Raw genomic sequence first — 18,637 nt, 5'->3', positions numbered from 1 at the left:
AGGGCAGTTGACTATGTAGGTCACCTAATAGTGTCCTTGATCTCTATGACATGCACAGTTATTTGATAGTTTAAAATATCTAGTTGGAATACTGTCTTATTGGCAGTGAGCACAATGAGAACATACTCTCCAGAGGCAGTTTCATTGAGACAACTCACAGTAATGGGTAGTTTGAAGGCTATTTAAATATTTTGCAGGGTGACTAGGAACTATAGGGTAAAGGTACATCATTGATAGAGGCCAGGTGCTGGTGAGGCCTCAGCATAAAGAGTTATTCCAAATATTTGGTGGACCTGTTCTTATAAGGGAAAAGGAAGTTTAACCTGGCTACTGGGCTACATGAACTCCTCTGGTGGAACAGAGTGGGGGCACAGGGCTACATGCATAAAGACTTGTAGGCCCCGGGTAGAATTGGTGACCAGTCTTACTCCATTTACTCTCAGGATAATATTTTCATGGTTTGGATAATCCTCAACTCCACACATACTCTAGGCTTGTTCTTCATGTACTAGTGTCTCCTCAGCCCTAGAGCATAGCATTATGATTCTTGTATAATATTTGGTGTGTTATTTTTCCTTTTGTTTTAAAATACATAGGTAGAGTGGTGGTAGCTTATTCAGAAATGTGCTTTATAGATACAAACCAATAAGTTTTATCTCTAGAACATATATATGAAAAGCCAGTTATAATTGTATGGGCAAGAACTCCAAAATGGATGTGACAGTCTGATATCTGAATTTTGTCATCCAGCCAGCCTATACTACTTGGAAATTTCCAGTCCTTTGAGAAACACTGACTAAAATGAGACAGAGTTAGGAGATATGTGAATGATAACAGTAGTTGCTCGGTGTGACAGAAAAAAAGAAAAAAAATGAATGTTTAACATCTAAGAATACATGCAAAAAACCTATATCAAAACAAGCCAGCCAATATACTTCAAGGTCTGCTAGAAAGACTTATGAAGTTCCACCGACACATAGCTGCTTGAAGTTGATTGCATTTTGGGAGATGAGAGAGTAATATTGCTTCAGGACTGTTTTTCTTCCATGAGAGTCTACTCATCCTCTAGTAGATTGTTCCACATTCTTACATACACATACTGTAGCAAATGGACTCAATTTGTACAAAGAATAGAGAGAATGAATGCAAATATAATAAAAATAATTTTTACAGTTAGTAAAGAAAATTTTGATTAGGAGATGATGGGTCTACTGTTTCAAACATAATATTTGTATATTAATATTGTATCAAATATTTTGAGATAAGTGAATATCAAGTGAGAAAAATGGCATCAGGAAGTTATGGTTAAGTGAGGCACAGTAGAGACAAATTAGCATTTTAATGTAAGAATAGAAATATATTTTTGGGGATGTGTTCTGGGGCCCCACAGGGAGATCTCTGGCCAGGGAGAGGGAATGATTTCTGCAGCCTCTGCTGCTGAGTCTATCTAGGTGCCTTAGCTAAGGGAATGGAAGAGGTCTCAGTCAGGGAAGGGAAAACCAGCTGTACCACATTCAATGCTGGTGTTGCCCTGTGTTCTACCACTGCCTTGAGATACAGGGCTGTGTTGAGCTGAGCTGAGCCTAGGGAGGCTCCAGTATAGTGTGCAGGGAGCTTCAGGATAGAAAATCTCTTCCCAAGTGGCTGTGTTACACCTCTTATGGCAGAAGCTCTCAGATGATGGAGTAATTTCTGCACACTTTTAATTTTGGATAGAGCCCATATGTGCAGTTTTGAGATTATTCAGAGTCTGACAACAGGTGCTTCCTAATAGATTGGCTTGAGAGTTTGGGAATATCTCATCTACATACTTGTGGGTGCTGTCCTGTTTTTTGTCCTGAGTTGATGTGACGTGTGGTCTAATCCTCTCCTGTGAAGAAGGGATATGGGGTGTGACTAATGCCACTTTATGGTGAGGCTATGGGATGATGCAGCTGCATAACGGAAGACTGATTTCTTGGGAGACAAGGAAGCTTATTGTGTCCCTTAGGGTTGCCCAGGGCTTCACCTATTTCAACCTAGAATCGGGGTATCCTTCACCACCAGCCAATTCCTTATGTATATTTTACTTACAGACCTCATTTTGGAATGGGATGGCTCACAGGATAATAGACTGAAGAAAATAGCAATTTAAGTGGAGGTAAGAATGTGATGAAATATAGATTAATGAATGATAACACAAGTAGAGACAGAGGGAGAATAAAAGAGAGTGGAACTGCCCATTTGTTGCTATGCACAGTTTTACATAAAGACTTCTATTTCATCCTGGTTTGTGCAAAGAAGCAGCATGTTTCTGAAAGTAATAGCTAAATGAAGAAGACTTGGAAATGCACACTTTCCCCCATGATCTTTTCTCATATCACCTAGGTTAGTACATTTTTTCTGTTGTGAATCTATTTTCTGTGAATTGGAGTATTGCTTCTGGAGAGATTATTTTCTGAAATACGATTGCATTCTTTTACACTGTAAAGAAAGCTCACGGACCCACTAGTTTGAAAAGGTTTCTTAAACTTGCTGTATTTATGCAGATGCTGTATACTTATTGTTAAAATGACTTCTCAGTTAGGATGTTATCAGTCATGAGGGAAAAATCCTAACTCTGTAGATTTCCAATGTTATCACCTTTGCTGAGTTGAAATTTTTGGTGATGCAGGTGTCTAGTTTACATCCATGATCCCAATAAACTCACTGGGTTCATCAAAAAAGAGTTTTGAGTAATTTATTTATCTAATTGCCTGCTTACCTGTCTTTCTGCCTTCCTTCCCTCCTCTTTCTCATTTCCTCCTGCCCTTTTCCCCTATCTCCCTTTAATGTATGTATGTATGTATGTATGTATGTATGTATGTATGTATGTATGTATGTATGTATGTATGTATTTATCATCTATCTATCTATCTATCTATCTATTTACCTACCTACCTATCTTCCATCTATCTATCTATCTATCTATCTATCTATCTATCTATCTATCTATCTATCTATCTATCTATCTACCTATCTTCCATATCTCTCTCTCTCTCTCTATCTATCTATCTATCTATTATCTATCTATCTTCTATCTATCTATTAGTCTAGCAGCTAGACATTATTGTCCTTTTCTACATGAATGAGCCTTGCTGCATGTCTCTCTAGAAAAAGAGGAAGATCAGAGAAGTGCGGTGAGGTGCAATTTACTAATTTAAAAATTATTTTTAAAAATTAAATTTATTTTATTTTATTTAATCTTCTTTTGCAGCCCAGAATTCACCACCCTCCCAGCTTACCCACTGAGGACTGTACATCCCACAACTCCCTGCATCTCCCACTCCACCAGACCCACCCACTCCCTGAGGCCTGCAGTCTCCTTGGGTTAGGTAAATTTTCTATGAGTGAGTGTGTGTACATGTGTACATGTACCTGTATTTGTGTGTTTGGTGTCACACTATCATGAATTTATAAACAAATCAGTTTCTTTTTTATTCATCATCAGACGGTCTTCCTCCAGCAGCAGATGGGAGGGTGTATAAAGACATACAGTCAGGCATTATTTGGAAAGAGTATTTAAATTAGAGGTTTCTATAGGGCCCTTCTTTTAGACATTTGAGAACTGCATTGAAAAGGGGGAACAATGATTGTGGGTATAAAAATGTTGGAGTAATGATTGTGGAGCATTCCAGGAAAACATTCCCACAAAATCAACTAAGATGGCATCTTCTGTGCTTACATAGACTAAAGTGGCATGCATGGGGCCTTTAGTGTTCTACAGCAGGCCCTCTATATATATATGATGGCTGTTAGCTTGGTGTTTTTGTGGGGTTCCGCACAGTGGAATCAGTTCTGTCTCTGGCTTTCTGGGCTGATCTTAGGACTCTTTCTCTAAAATTGGATTGTTTTGCCAAGCTTTGAAATAAGGCATTTTACCTTGTCTTAATGTATATTTTGCAATGTTTTGTTGTTGTCTCATGGATCCCTGCTCATATTTGAATAGAAAGAAAAGGATAGTGAATCTGGGATAGAGAATAAATAATGGGAAGGTGGGAGGAATTGAGGGACAATGACAATTATTTTCTATTGGTATATCATTAGAGCTCGGTGAACTCTAGAGAAGAGAGGAATGAAGGATTCTTTGGCACAGAGCAGCCAAGGACATCCCAAGAACATGGCCCACTGAATCAACTAAGCAAGTTTCACAAGGAACCACAAAGTCTACAGTGACAATCACAGAACCTGTATGGGTCTTAGGTAGGTCATCTGCATATATATTATGATTGTGAAGCTTGGTGGTCTTGTGGCACTGCTTACATTGTGGGTGGGTGTGGTCCCTGGTTTTTTATTCTGCACTTGAAAACCTCTTGTCCTACTAGGTTGTCTCATCTAGCTTAAATATAATGATTGTTACTAGTCTTATTGCTACTTGATATGTCATGCTTGGTTAATCCCACTGGGAAGCTGGATCATTTTTTAAAGAGAAAGAGAAGAGGATCTGAGAAGGGGCAGACATATGGTGGGTGGGTGTAGTGGAAGTATGGAAATTTCAGTCAAGATGTAATGTATGAGAGAAAAATTAATAATCAAGAGTACATATTTTATAATTGCTAACTACTTATTCTTAAACATTTTTTTATGACACACAGTCACACCGTGCTATTCATCCTGATCTTAGACTCTAAGAGGGTACTTCTTGCTGGTCCCTTGAGGAGGTTTTATTAAGAAGAGAGATGCCACATGTGGTATTGTATTTGAGAAGTTTCATGCCGTTCTTTTTCAATATTAGATTCTTCTCTGTAATTTCAATTAAAATTTTATACTTCCATAAATTTTTATGTTTGAAAGCTACCTTTTATGATTTGTATATTTTGTGCATTTCTAAAAAAATAGTATTCCATTTCTGACTTGAAGTAGTAGTAGTATTTCCTTTGCTTTAAGTCCATGAGCTCTCAGTTCTCTACATGACCTGATTTTGCTGTTTTCTATTTCTTCCTTGATTTCAATTTCTTACATTTCACTTATAAAATGGGGTTTAATTATTTTTATCTTGATTCTTCCATCTCATTTTTTCTAATCTCCCTTCTATGGAAACCTACATTCTAAAACCCTCACTATTTCTTTATATAAGGAAAATGTAATTTCATACGAACATTGTTTTGATTTTATATATTTTTGTCATACATCTCTCTTCATGTTTACTCTCCTTTACACAAATTCACATCTCCTTTATTAATTGTTACTGTTACACACATACTTGTGCACACACAACAAAGACACACACACACACATACACACACACACACACACACACACATATATATATATTTGTATATAAATACAACCTACTGAATAGATTTAATATTCCTAGCTCTATGTATGCTGTAGGGATGAGAATAAGACTTCATCAGGTATTTAGGTAACATTGTGGTTTATGAAGTTGGTGGTAAGGTCCTCTAAGTTCCAGGTGCTCACTAACCTTAGGACATTTGCTGGTCTTCACTCTGGGTCATTATTGGCTTCTTATTAAGCAGGATTTGGGTTCAGTTAGTTCACTATTAGGTATTGAACATGTTAAGAACACAACTGTACCTTTAATATTTGCTCTCCATTGACATTAGAATGCATTATAACTGGGTCGGTAATTGATGGCCTGACTCCCTAATAGCTTTCACTATGAAATTGAAAGCTAATCCTCAGATACCAGGATTTTATATAGTTACTGTTAAATTTCTCATTAGCTCATATCCAAACTGCACTGATTTCAGCAATAGGTACTTAACTGCAATTTCTTAAAAGCAATCAATGCCAATAATAATGGACTATACTCAGTGATGGTCTCCTGGAATCTTTGTACAACAAATCATCAAATTCATGAAAAATTCAAATCTTCACAGTTTTCTCCTGACAGCAATTTTTCTTAGGTATTCATGGCCCCTGATGGGCTTAATAATATTCCCATTTGTATAATTTATGTTAAGTTATGCACACACACACTATGTATGAATATCAGTTATATTTATTTTGGGATAAATACAAATGATAATTCCCTTGTCACTTTTGACCAATACTAGTGTTTCTATTTATTTTATAAAATTTACTTCTGCATTGGTCAAAGAATTGTTTTGCATAATATCTATGCAGACTCTTATTTTATAGTTCTGATATTCTCTTAAATTAGAATTGTAAGTTATTTTATACTTTTGTTATAGAAAATACTTGTCCAATACAATCTAAAAACAAATGATTCTATGGATTGCATTTTCACTTTTAATAAACTATGTCAGGCTCCAATGTTATCTTTATTTTATTTTGATTAATTAAAAAATTCTAGGTATTTTTTTCTGTTATTATGTAATGGTTGTTGTTTTATATATTATCAATGTTGGATTTTTGTTTAATAACAGCAATTACATTGAGAAATTTGGGTAGCAGAGGGAATAACTTGAAGGGTCATGTGGTGTTGTACCTTGCCACATGGGGTATGATTACATCATTTCCTGTTATGGGATTCAGCTAAACACCTTACACACATAGCAATCATTTTTACTTGAAAATCCTATATTTCTGCCATTCTGTTTGAGTATATAATTAATTTATAAAATGCGTATTTTTTATTAATTGCAACATTCTTATTATTCAGTAATTTCTGCCTTCATGTTACTAATAATTTTTCATTAATGCTACAATAATTAACTCTTTAGATCTTGGCATCTTATGCATTTGAATTTTAAGTATTTATTGGGGCATGGAAAATTTTAATAAGTTAATAAGTTAAATAATTTTGCTATATTCAAAATTTTATATTGCATCAACTTGTTCTGATAGATTTAAAAATCATTGGGACTCCTGAAAATTTTAGGAGGCTTTAGTGATCATTAATATTAAATAGAAGTGTTTTAAGATTGAGGGTTTCTCACTTATAACATATTTTATTCTCAATATGTTTCTCACAGAACTTGAAGATATGATATCGGATCCCTAGGAATTAGAGAAATAAATCACTGCTAACAACAACAAGAACAACAAAAACAATAAAACAGGAAAGGGTGGTATGCCTTCCTAATATCAGAATTGATTTGCAAGTTTATTAAGCTGAGAATCCCTAAGATTAGTGAAAGATTATATCCTTAAAAAGGGGCAGAATTGGATTGATCAAACTACCTAATATTCCCAATGCATATGTATACATGTGCATAATCTGCAACTTTCTCACACACCATGATCATATCCACAAATGCTATTTAAGTGTTTATTTTGGTATTTGGCTTCATTGTACTAATATATGCTTAACCACACAACATGTTCAAGCGTCTTTATTGAAAAAATTAGATTAAATAAAAAGAGCAAAAAAAAAAAAAAAAAAAAGAAACTAATTTGCGATATATTTTGAAATAGCAAAAATTTAAGTTTTCCATCTTTGCCTTCTTTTACCTTCATATTACATCAATTTTGGTTTTTTTTATAGCAGTTCCACATGAAGTTTAGAAGAGTAATATACCTTTGCTTTAGTTAATGATACTTTTAGTCTCTAATAGCTTTGATTATTATGGACTGCTTAAAGTCAATTAATTGGAGCATTAAAAATACATGGGTATTATTGAAAGACTTAAATATCTGTTTGAACCTTTAAGTATCCTCATACTTATTTATCTCTGTGTTATTTTATTTTTATGTCAGCACTAGTGCCATGCTTCCTGTCAGCATCCCGAGATCACCCTGGAGAAAACTACCTTGAGCTATGGTATTATGAAGTCATTTTTCTTTCCAACATTAGTGTTAGTTTTTGATTATTTATGAAAATAATTAGATAGAGGTTTATATTTTATTACACATTAAAATATTCATTCGCCATATTCATCTGGAAACCACAAAATCCATTTATGTTTCCAAGACTCAGAGGAGAATTGGTCACAGAGTCAGGGCAGAGCTCCAGACTTTCTGAATATCAGGATCCTCACATTTGTTTGTGAAAGAAAACAAGAAGAACTGTGTGATCATCATTCCTGATATTGCTCAAAACAGACTGAACATCATTTGGCAAAATTAAATTTGCAGTGCCATTTCATAATTCTGGCATAGTGCAGGCCTTGTTTACTTTTGTTTGGCTCCTTAAAGTGTTGCCACTCCAGGGGGCATGTTCTGGCAGTAACTGTACTTTTGCTCTTTCTTCTCTGTGAATATTTCATGCATAGGATTATACTTATTCATGTATACTATATAGTAAATCAATTATTAATTATTTAGTGTATATTTTGATTACTTTTTCTTTCTCAATGCTCTCCAGATTCTTCCTATTCCACTACTTAATTATTCAATGAATATTTCTCTGGAAGCTTTCTATAATGTATACACATACAATAATAATTATACTGTACTCTATATTTAAAGACTACAATTCTTTAGCTAGACATACCACCAAGTAAACCTCCAGTAACAGGAATGGGTTAAATTTTGCTGAATCCTTTGCCCACGACTTCACATACACCCTTACCTCAACCATGAATTAATAGTGCTAAAAGTATCATTTCCAACTGCAACACTAACAGTAGAATTGCCCTTTTCTTAAATATACCAATTATAATATCAAATATGGACTTTGTACCCAGAAAGGTATTTCATTCCTATTAACTAGATATGCTTCTAGAAGGTATTCTGCATGTATGTAAATGTTAGAAGTCACCCCCACCAGGGATGGCATAATCTGAAATACCCAAAAAGTGGAGATAGAACAGGAAGCGGTCACCTCCAGTAGATCAGCTTGGCCCTATTTGAAAGATGGGGCCACCCACCCATCTCAAAAATTTTAACCCAGAATTGTTCCAGTTTAAAGAAATGTAGGGAAACGAAATGGGTCAGAGACTGAAGGAAAGGCTATACAAAGACCACCCCACCCAGGGATTTATTCAATCTGCACACACCACACCCTGATATTATTGCTAATGCCAAGAAGTGCTTTCAGATAGGAGACTGATATGGCTGTCCTTTGAAAGGTTCTGTCAGCAACTGACTAAAACAGATGCATATTCTCATGGCCAACCCAACAATTGAGCCCTGAGAGGAAGGACTGAAGAGGCTTAAGAAGGTTACAATGCCATAGGAAGTACAACTATCAACTAACTGACAACCTAGAGCTACCAGACACAAACGAAAGGATATACATGGGGGAATCCATGGATCCAGGATGGCCTTATCTGGCATCAGTGGGAGGAAAGGTTCTCTCCTGGGAGCCTTATTTTATTATCAAACTTAACTAGTGTACAGTTGACAGAGAATACCTAGGAAGTTTATACACATTGTGAGATACCAAAGCCTTAGTTCTGTCCACAGCATTCTTAGATACTTCCCTTTCAATGTGAGTGTAGCAGAGGCCAAAGTTTGTAGGCTTTCACAATTTAATTAAAATTATGCAAAGAGAAATTATGCATAGTGTGGATAGAGAGTGTCAATTCTGCAACTCATGTGTTATCTTTGACTTTTTAAAGGGAGCTGCTCACTGGAAAAAAGCTGCAAGGAATGGGAAATTTGAAAAAGAGGAAGATTGAAGAAGCAGAGGGAAGATATCAATTGTGACTATGGTGTAATCGTTTTTTAATAAAGGGTAATAAAGGGTAAGTTTATATTCAAATGAGGAATGTAAAAACAGCATCAAATTGCAGTCTTTGGTGATATCGTAATTTATAATTTTACATTCCATTATTACCTGCAGTATCTAAGCAGAAGTTATTAGTTGAATTATGATGTGTTATAGATAATTTTACTGGCTCATTATTAATCAATATAGAATATAATGCAATTTATATACTTCGTTTTTTTTCCCATTAAGTGATGTCTCACAGACAGAAATATATACAAAAATTCACAAAGTTAGATGATTAACAGTTAGGCTAATGAAACCTATAGCACTATAGTCTTTCCCCACAACTTTGCAGTGTTTGGGGTTTGTTTAAAACTAAATCAAGTTTGTAGGATCTATGCACAATTATTTTAGTCAGCTCTAACAACATGTCAACAGACCTGCGCTGTCTGTCCCTTACTAAATCCCAAGTGAAATCTTAAAGAATAAATAAATAAGTAAAGAAATACAGTCAGACATAACAGTATTAAAACACAATTTATTTATTCCTTTAAATAGTTTTATAATATCTTGCTGCATATCACCTGTGAAGAATTTTTTTTCATGGTCCATTTCTCTGAAATAAATTTTACACCAATAAGGAGGAAGGGAGCTGTAATATTTAGACAGCACAGATAATGGTAAGTTTTATGTACATAATTTGACTGTACAGTATTAACAATTAATAGTGAAGGTATCCTGTTGAAACTGCCTTGTTTTAGGGCACTGATTTCCTCTTTTTTCCATTTCCTGAATCATCACTCTCTCCATGATAAGTGTTTTTCATACAACTGCCTTTATATTACATATGCTCCAGTAACAGAAATTGTTCAGCTAAGTTCATTGATCTGGACTTCACTGAAATGGTTTTTGTATTTGTTGCATCATTGCTCATGTTCATTTATATCTCCCACGGGGATATCACTCAACAGGAGAATAAAGATGGCAGTTATTTCTTCTAGGTCCAGTGAATATGTTCTAATTAAGTACTGTATTTTGTTTTCTGCCCATTTTCATAAATATAACAATTTGTACTTCTATGTACAATGTTAAATTTCTTTTTTTGAATCACAAATATTTTTATTTTCTTATGCAGAAAACTTTATATCTTCTATTATTTCTATATATGTTTTCTCTCTTACAACATTATTTTAAAAAAATAGGAATACATATCAAAATTTTAAAGTCATTATGGCATAACACTATATGAATATATTTTTGTCAGTACTTACTTCTTTTAGAGGTTTGATAGCATGCATTGAATTCTCACTAGTTACCATAAGCACAAAGTTCATGTATGACAGAACATAACATAATAACTGTCAGTTTTCTTGGTGAGTATATATTAAGCATAATGATCCCTAATACCGAAAATTGTCACAAGGCTACATTCACAGCTCTTGGATTATTAATGATTTAAGGTCCAGGTGTACCATACTCTGAGAGGATGTTATACATTTATTGTTTTTCCTAAGAAGGACTGAGGCTTTTATTTTTTTCTCCTTTGTTTTTCTTGAGCTTCATATGGCCTGTGAGTTGTTTCTTGTGTGTTCAGATCTTTCTTGGGTTAGTATCAAATTATCAGTGACTGCATATTATGTCTGTTCTTTTGTGACTGCATTACCTCACTCAGGATGATGTTCTCTAGATGCATCCATTGTCTCATGGATTTCATAAAGTCATTGTTTCTAATAGATGACTAGTACTCCATTGTGTAAATATACCACACTTTCTGTATCCATTCATCTACTGAAGGACATCTGGGTTTTTTCCAGCTTCTGGCTATTATAAATAGGGCTGCTATGAACATTGTGGTGCATGTGTCCTTATTGTATGTTGGAGCATCTCTGGGGTATATGCCCAGAAGTGGAATAACTGGGTCTTCAGGTAAGACTATGTCCAATTTACTGAGGAAATGCCAGACTGATTTCCAGAGTGGTTGTATACTTTGCAACCCCACCAAGAGTAGAAGAGTGTTCCTTTTTCTCCTCATCCTCTTCAGCATCTGCTGTCATCTGAGATTTTAATCTTCACTATTCTGACTGTTGTGAGGTAGAATCCAAAGTTTGTTTTGGTTTGCATTTCCCTGATAACTAGGGATGTTGAGCACTCCATTAGATGTTTCTCAGCCATTCAGTATTCCTCAATTAAGAATTTTTTGTTTAGCTCTGTACTCCTTTTATTTAATAGGATTGTTTGATTCATTGGAGTCTAACTTCTTGAATTCTTTGTATATATTTGGATATTTGACGTCTATCAGATGGGGGGTTGATAAAGATCTTATCTCAGTTTGTTGGTTGATGTTTTGTTTTCTTGACAGTGTCCTTAGTCTTACAGAAACTTTGGAATCTCATTAAGTCCATTTCTCAATTTTTGACTTTAGAGCACAAGCCATTGGTGTTCTGTTCGGGAAGTTTTCCCCTGTGCCTATGTGTTCTATGGTGTTCTCTACTTTCTCTTCTAAAGTTTCAGTGTACCTGGTTTAATATGGAGATATTTGACCCACTTGCAATTGAGCTTTTTACAGGAGATAAGAAAGGGTCTATTCTCATACTTCTGCATGCTGAGTGCCATTTAATCAACACCATTTGTTGAATGTTTGTCAAAATTCACGAACACAATTGCCTTGTAATTGAGTTCAGGGATGGTGATTCCCACAGATGTTTCCTTGATGTTGATGATGGGTTTTGACATTCTAGGTTTTTTGTTATTCCAGATGAATTTGCAAGTTGCTCTTTCGAACTGTATGAAGAATTCAGTTGAAATTGCATTGAATCTGTAGATTTCTTTTGGTAAGATGGCCATTTGTAAAATTTTGATCCTTTCAATCCATGACCATGGGAGATCTTTCCATCTTCTGAGATTTTCAATTTTCTTCTTTAGAGATTTGAAGTGCTTTTCATACAGGTCCTTCATTTGCTTAGTAAGAATAATACCGTGGTATTTCATATTTTTTGTGACTATTGTTTTGGGTATCTTTTCCCTAATTTCTTTGTTCACATGTTTGTCCTTTGAGTAAAGGAAGTCTACTGACTTGTATGAGTTAATTTTATATTGTGCCACTTTGCTGAAGTTGTTTATCAGCTGTAAAATTTCTGTGGTGGAATTTTTGGGGTCATTTATGTATCCTATCATGTCTTCTGCAAACAGTGATGTTTTTACTTTTTCCTTTCCATTTGTATCCCTTTGATTTCCTTTTGCTGTATAATTGCTCCTGCCAGGACTCCCAGTACTACGTTGAATAGGCAAAGGGAGAGTGAGCAGCCTTGTCTAGTCCTTGATTTTAGTGGGATTGCTTCAAGTTTCTCACAGTTAAGTTTGATATTGGTTATTGGTTTACTGTATATTGCTGTTATTATGTTAGGTCTGGGCCTTGGATTTCTGTTTCTTCCAAGACTTTTAACATGAAGGGTTATTGAACTTTGGCAAATGCTTTCTTAGCATCTAGTGAGTTAACCATGTGGTTTGTTACTTTGAGTTTGTTTATATGGTGGATTATGTTGATGGATTTCCATATATTAAACCATCCCTGAATCCCAGGATGAAGCCTATTTTATCATGGTGAATGATCATTTTGATATGTTCTTGAATTCGATTTGCAAGGATTTTGTTGAGTATTTTTGCATCAATGTTCATAAGGGAGACTTTTCTGAAGTTTACTTTCCTTGTAGGGTCTTTGTGTGGTTTAGGAATGAAGGTTATCATGACCTCAAAAAATGAGTTAGGTAGTATTCCATCTGACTCTATTTTGTGAAATAGATTGGAAAGAATTGGTATTATGTCGTCAACATATATCTGATAGAATTTCATTGAACCCATCTGTTCCTGGGCTTTTTTTTTTTGGGGGGGGAGGCTTTTGATGACTGCTTCTATTTCTTTAAGTGTTATGGGTTTATTTAGATGGATTACCTGGTCCTGGTTTAACTTTAGTATCTGGTATCTGTCTAGGTATTCATCCATTTCTTCGAGATTTCCCAGCTTTGTTGAATATAGGCTTTTGTAGTAAGATCTGATTATTTCTTGAATTTCCTTAGTTTCAGTTGTTATGTTTCCACTTTTCTTTCTCATTTTGTTAATTTGTATACTCTCTCTTTGCTCTCTAATAGTCAGGCTAAGGGTGTATCAATCTTATTAATTTTCTCAAAGAACCAGCTCTTAGTTTTGTTGATTCTCTGAATGATTTTTTTTGTTTCTATTTGGTCAATTTCTGCACTGAGTTTGATTATTTATTACAAATTACTCCTCTTGGGTGTATCTGCTTACTTTTGTTCTAGAGCTTTCAACTCTTCTGTCAGTTTGCTATTGTATGCTTTTTCCAATTTCTTTTTGGGGTACTCAGAACTATGAGTTTTCCCCTTAGTACTGCTTTCATTGCATCCCATAGGTTTGGAAATGTTGTACTTTCATTTTCATTAAATTCTAGAAAATCTTAATTTCTTTCTTTATTTCTTCTTTGAACATGCTATAGTATAGTAGAGCATTGTTCCGCTCCCATGTGTATATGTGTTTTTTTATGTTTGTTGTTATTAAAGACCAGCCTTAGTCCATGATGATCTGAAAGGATGCATGGGTTTATTTCAATCTTCTTATATCTACTGAGGCTTGTTTTGTGATGAATTATATGGTCAATTTTTGAGAAGGTTCCATGAGGTTCTTCTGGGTACAAAGTTTTCTTCTACAATTTTGTTGAAGATATTTATTGTACCTCTTAGTTGATATTCTTCTCCCTTTTATATTTCCATTATCCTTAGGTTTGGTCTTCACATTGTGTCCTGCAGATGCTACTGGACATTTTGGGTTAGGAACTATGCCAGAGGTCAAGCTCTAATGAACCGTAGGGACACATTTTCTGCATTCTCTGCTTAGCCCTCTCTGCGTTTTGGCTACTCACAGTGGAGTATCACTAGGCCTGTGTCTCTGGATTTCCATGTTCCAGATGGCAAAGGGCCCGAGCCTTATGTTCGCGCTCATGTGCTTTCCAGGCAGATCTAGAGGCCCTGTGCCAGAGGTCTGGCTCCACTGAACTGGAGGAGCGCATTTTCAGAGTGCTCTTACTAGCTCTCTCTGAGCTTTTTTTACTCACAGGACAGTGTTACCAGGCCTGTGCCCCTGGATCACCCAATGTTAAATTTATAACAGAACATTTTGGTCCATGCATTTGTTTTATTTCCTGAAACATGTCCTGGTTTTTTTCTGCATAGTTTTCTATTACAAAGAATCTGGAACAGTCTTAACAGAGTGCTCCTTTCAGTCTCTCACAGAGATTTCTATGCTATTGCAGTCATGTTACTTAATTTTTTTTCTTCCAATTTCTTTTAAAGAAGAGAGCTACATTTACAGATTTTTAAAAGGATTTGGCAGTTCGTTGAGAGGTTTGATATCATGCATTGAAATCCCACTGGTTAAGCATAAAGTACATGTAGAATAGAAGTTAACATGAAAACTTTCAGAGTTTTCTTGGTATGTATAGATTAAACTTAATGATCTTTGAATACCGAAAATTACCACAAGGCTGTATTCCTAGCCATATTACAGGACACATTAAAAGAATGTGGAACAATCCTGACAGAGTGCTTCTTTCAGTTTCACACAGAGCACTCTCTGTTATTGCAGTCATGGCACTTTCTATATATGATTCTGGAACTTCATTAGTGCCTCAGAATTTGTTCCATATATAAACAATATTATTATTATTTTTAGAAAAGGCTATTGGAACATTAGTGATACTCTCTTAAAATAAATTTTATTTTGTGAATCATAATATAGTTAATTAACTTTTTACTTTCTTTTTCTTTCTTCAAACACTGTCATATACTTATTATTCTATTTGAAATTAATGAACTCCTTGCTCCGTCGTCATTATTACATTCATGTGTGAGGATTTTGATTCATATATATCTACAAATATACCTTCCTAGTTTTGATAATCTCAAAGCAAGCATCATGCTCTTTTGACTCTTTTCTTTCTGGTAATTCCACTATAAAATTACATTGGTCTTATATCAGTAAAGTTTTCTAGATATGGCCAATGAGACTAGGTTCCACAACTTACCATGTCTATTGGTTGTGGTTTTCTTTCTAATCACCTCTTCTTCTTTCACAGAGTCTTATTTGTCATGGTTGAATCTGCATGTTTGTAGGTATAATGAAAACTGTTTAGATTGATGGTAAGGATTATGCCAGTCAGGTAGAGCTCTACATGTTAGTAGGTTCTCATATTAAGAATGATACCATTTTTGGTACTCAGTATTTAACTAGATGTTAGTATAATATATGGATTTGTTCACATTGAGTAGAACTTAAGTACACTTAGCGAGCTCTTGTTACTTCCAAAGTATGTGTTCCATAAATGAAAGCTTAACGTACGTGTGTGTGTGCTTGTGTGATGCTAGTGAATGTTATGGTGCAGATGTGTCACATATGATCAGGAAAGATGACTATTTTATTTCTTTGAAATGATGTCTAGTATTTTCTGGAATCATGAATGCTATTCCCCAGACAGAAGGCACGCAGGTCAGTTTCAGATCAGACAAGTTTAGAATATGTTGTCTTTATCAAAAGGTACTTACTTTTCATCTTTTTGGACCAACTATAGGCAATAGAAATAGCTAATGTGTTCCGGCAGTTCTCAATAGGAACTGAAAAATTTGTTTTACACCGATTTGTAAAAATTTTTTGGTGGAGGTATCAATATCTACTTGTCATCTATCTATTTATCTATCTATCTATCTATCTATCTATCTATCTATCAATCTATCTATCTATCTATCTAACTATCACCTATCTATCATCTATCACCTATCTATCTCTCTATCACTTATCTATCTATCATCTGTCTTTCTTTCTTTCTTTCTTTCTTCCTTTCTATCTATCTATCATCTATCTATCTATCTATCTATCTATCTATCTATCTATCTATCTATCTATCATCTATCTCCAACATCAGTCTAAATATAGATCTAGATAGGGGCACAAACAAAGAACAATAGTGAATTTTTAGTTAATAGTGTTATTTCTTATGAAATTTCAGATATCCTTATTGTTAATTTGCTATCTTGCTTCCTGCTCTCTGTTTTTATTACCTTTCCAAAGAACGCTTCTTTTTATTTTTTCTAATCAGATTACCATTATTAGTAGTTTGTTTTGTGAACTATTTTATTGTCTAAAATATATATCTACCTTCTAATATCCTTAAAATTTTCATTGTGAAATTTGTAAACCATAGAACAGTGAAAGTAGAAGGCAGAGAAGGTCAGAATAAAGAAAAGGAAATCCAATAATGAAGAAGTATAAAGTGAGAGATGGAAAAGAACTCGAATGGCATGTCAGTAGAATTTGGCATGGGGGAATGTGAGAAATAATACATTTATCCATAATTCAACGGGATGAATTATAGGTATGAAGGTGAATAAAATGTACAGTTTGTGTATACATATTTCTAGTAGTTTTGGTGTTGTTACATATACATTTTCATTAGTTTAGATGTGATACTTACTTTAATGCAAACTATATTAATTTTCCCAAACAACTATGTTCACAAAATTATGCAATGGAGAATGTCATTCCAGGTGAGTAGTAGAACTTATTCAGAAAAATCATGAATTTAAAAATGAATGAAAGTTGGAGATAATTAAAAATATACAATTGTAGGTGAGAAATTGACAATGATTGGTTAATATGTGAGGAGAGATACACAGGAAGCAGGTAGCACTACTCTTGTTATACTACATGTGTGTTTACCAGGGCTCAGCACAGACATGCTGCTGTTTCTGAGATTTCAAACCTATATTAAAAAAAACTGACATTAATACTAGAGCAGTATCTCACAGAAAAACCACAGAGCTTTCAGGGAGAAAATTTTGATACTTATATATTGTAGGCAGTAGGTGTTTTTAAAAATTGTATTAACTTCTTTATTAAGTTTTAAAATGTAAGGCTGAGGAGATGGCACACTCAAAAATGTGCTTATCTTTGAATTTCCATCACTCAGTTTATTACCAATTTCATTATTACTTAGCTGATTTTCTCTAGTGTCAGTTTAAACCAGCACCTTGAAATACCTTGGGAAGTGGCATCAGAGTTGGAGCATCCTCTAACTGAGAAAACTGCCTGGTCACAGAATGCATTTATTTTTATTCCCGTTTGAAAGTTCCCTCTTCTGATTGACTTTTAATTCACTTTTTATTTGAATGTACCCACTCAGCAAATATACATATTAAAAAATTGACACATAGTTGAGTGAAAGCCACCTGAGAATTTCTGGGTTAGAGACAGAGGGGACTTTAAATATTGCTAGGTAACAAGATTACACTAAATAATAAAATAATCCCCCTATATTAAAAATTTTGTATCATCTTAGACATAGATAGTAGACATTTGCACTGAAACAGTATTTGCTGGGCAGAACTTCACATTTGAAAACATGAACTCACAGCATATGATATTACGTTGACAATTCTTGTATCAGAAATATCCAGGGCAAAGACTCATAAAACAAAAAACATATCCATCAAGTTAGTGATATATAACTAACTGCAGGTGGAACAAGAACACATTTTCTTTAGAGATACTTGGCTTTAGTGGTTACTGATAGTTTAGCAGGTGGTCACACCACTATCCAGACCCAAATGACACTGAATGAACAGAGTGTATTAAGAACATATAATATGAAGTTAGGATGAATCATATGTTGATATTAAAGATGAAGTTAAGTCTATAGAATTGGGGATTGAATTTACTACTCATTGTATCTATTGGTTAATATTAATAAGAGTATTAAAGGATAAATGAACTTTTAGAAACCATTTAAGAGTTCTCATTCAGTTAATATTAAAATGGCTCTTGTGGACAATTGAAAATTATTTACTCTAAATTTTGCTTATTGTTATGACTCTGAGGGAGTGGTGTAGAAACAGTGTCAGAGTGATGATCAGTTCAGATAAGAAGAGTCAAGGTAACAAGCCAAGTTATGCAAATAGTAAGTTTTAATAAAGAATGTTTTATGGGTGTTTTCTTCAGTTTGTTCAAAGAACTACAGGGTTGCAATTTTAGTAGATT

Source organism: Micromys minutus (genome assembly GCF_963924665.1).
Source record: "Micromys minutus genome assembly, chromosome: 3".
NCBI lineage: Eukaryota > Metazoa > Chordata > Mammalia > Rodentia > Muridae > Micromys > Micromys minutus.
Note: the sequence above shows the minus strand (reverse complement) of the source record.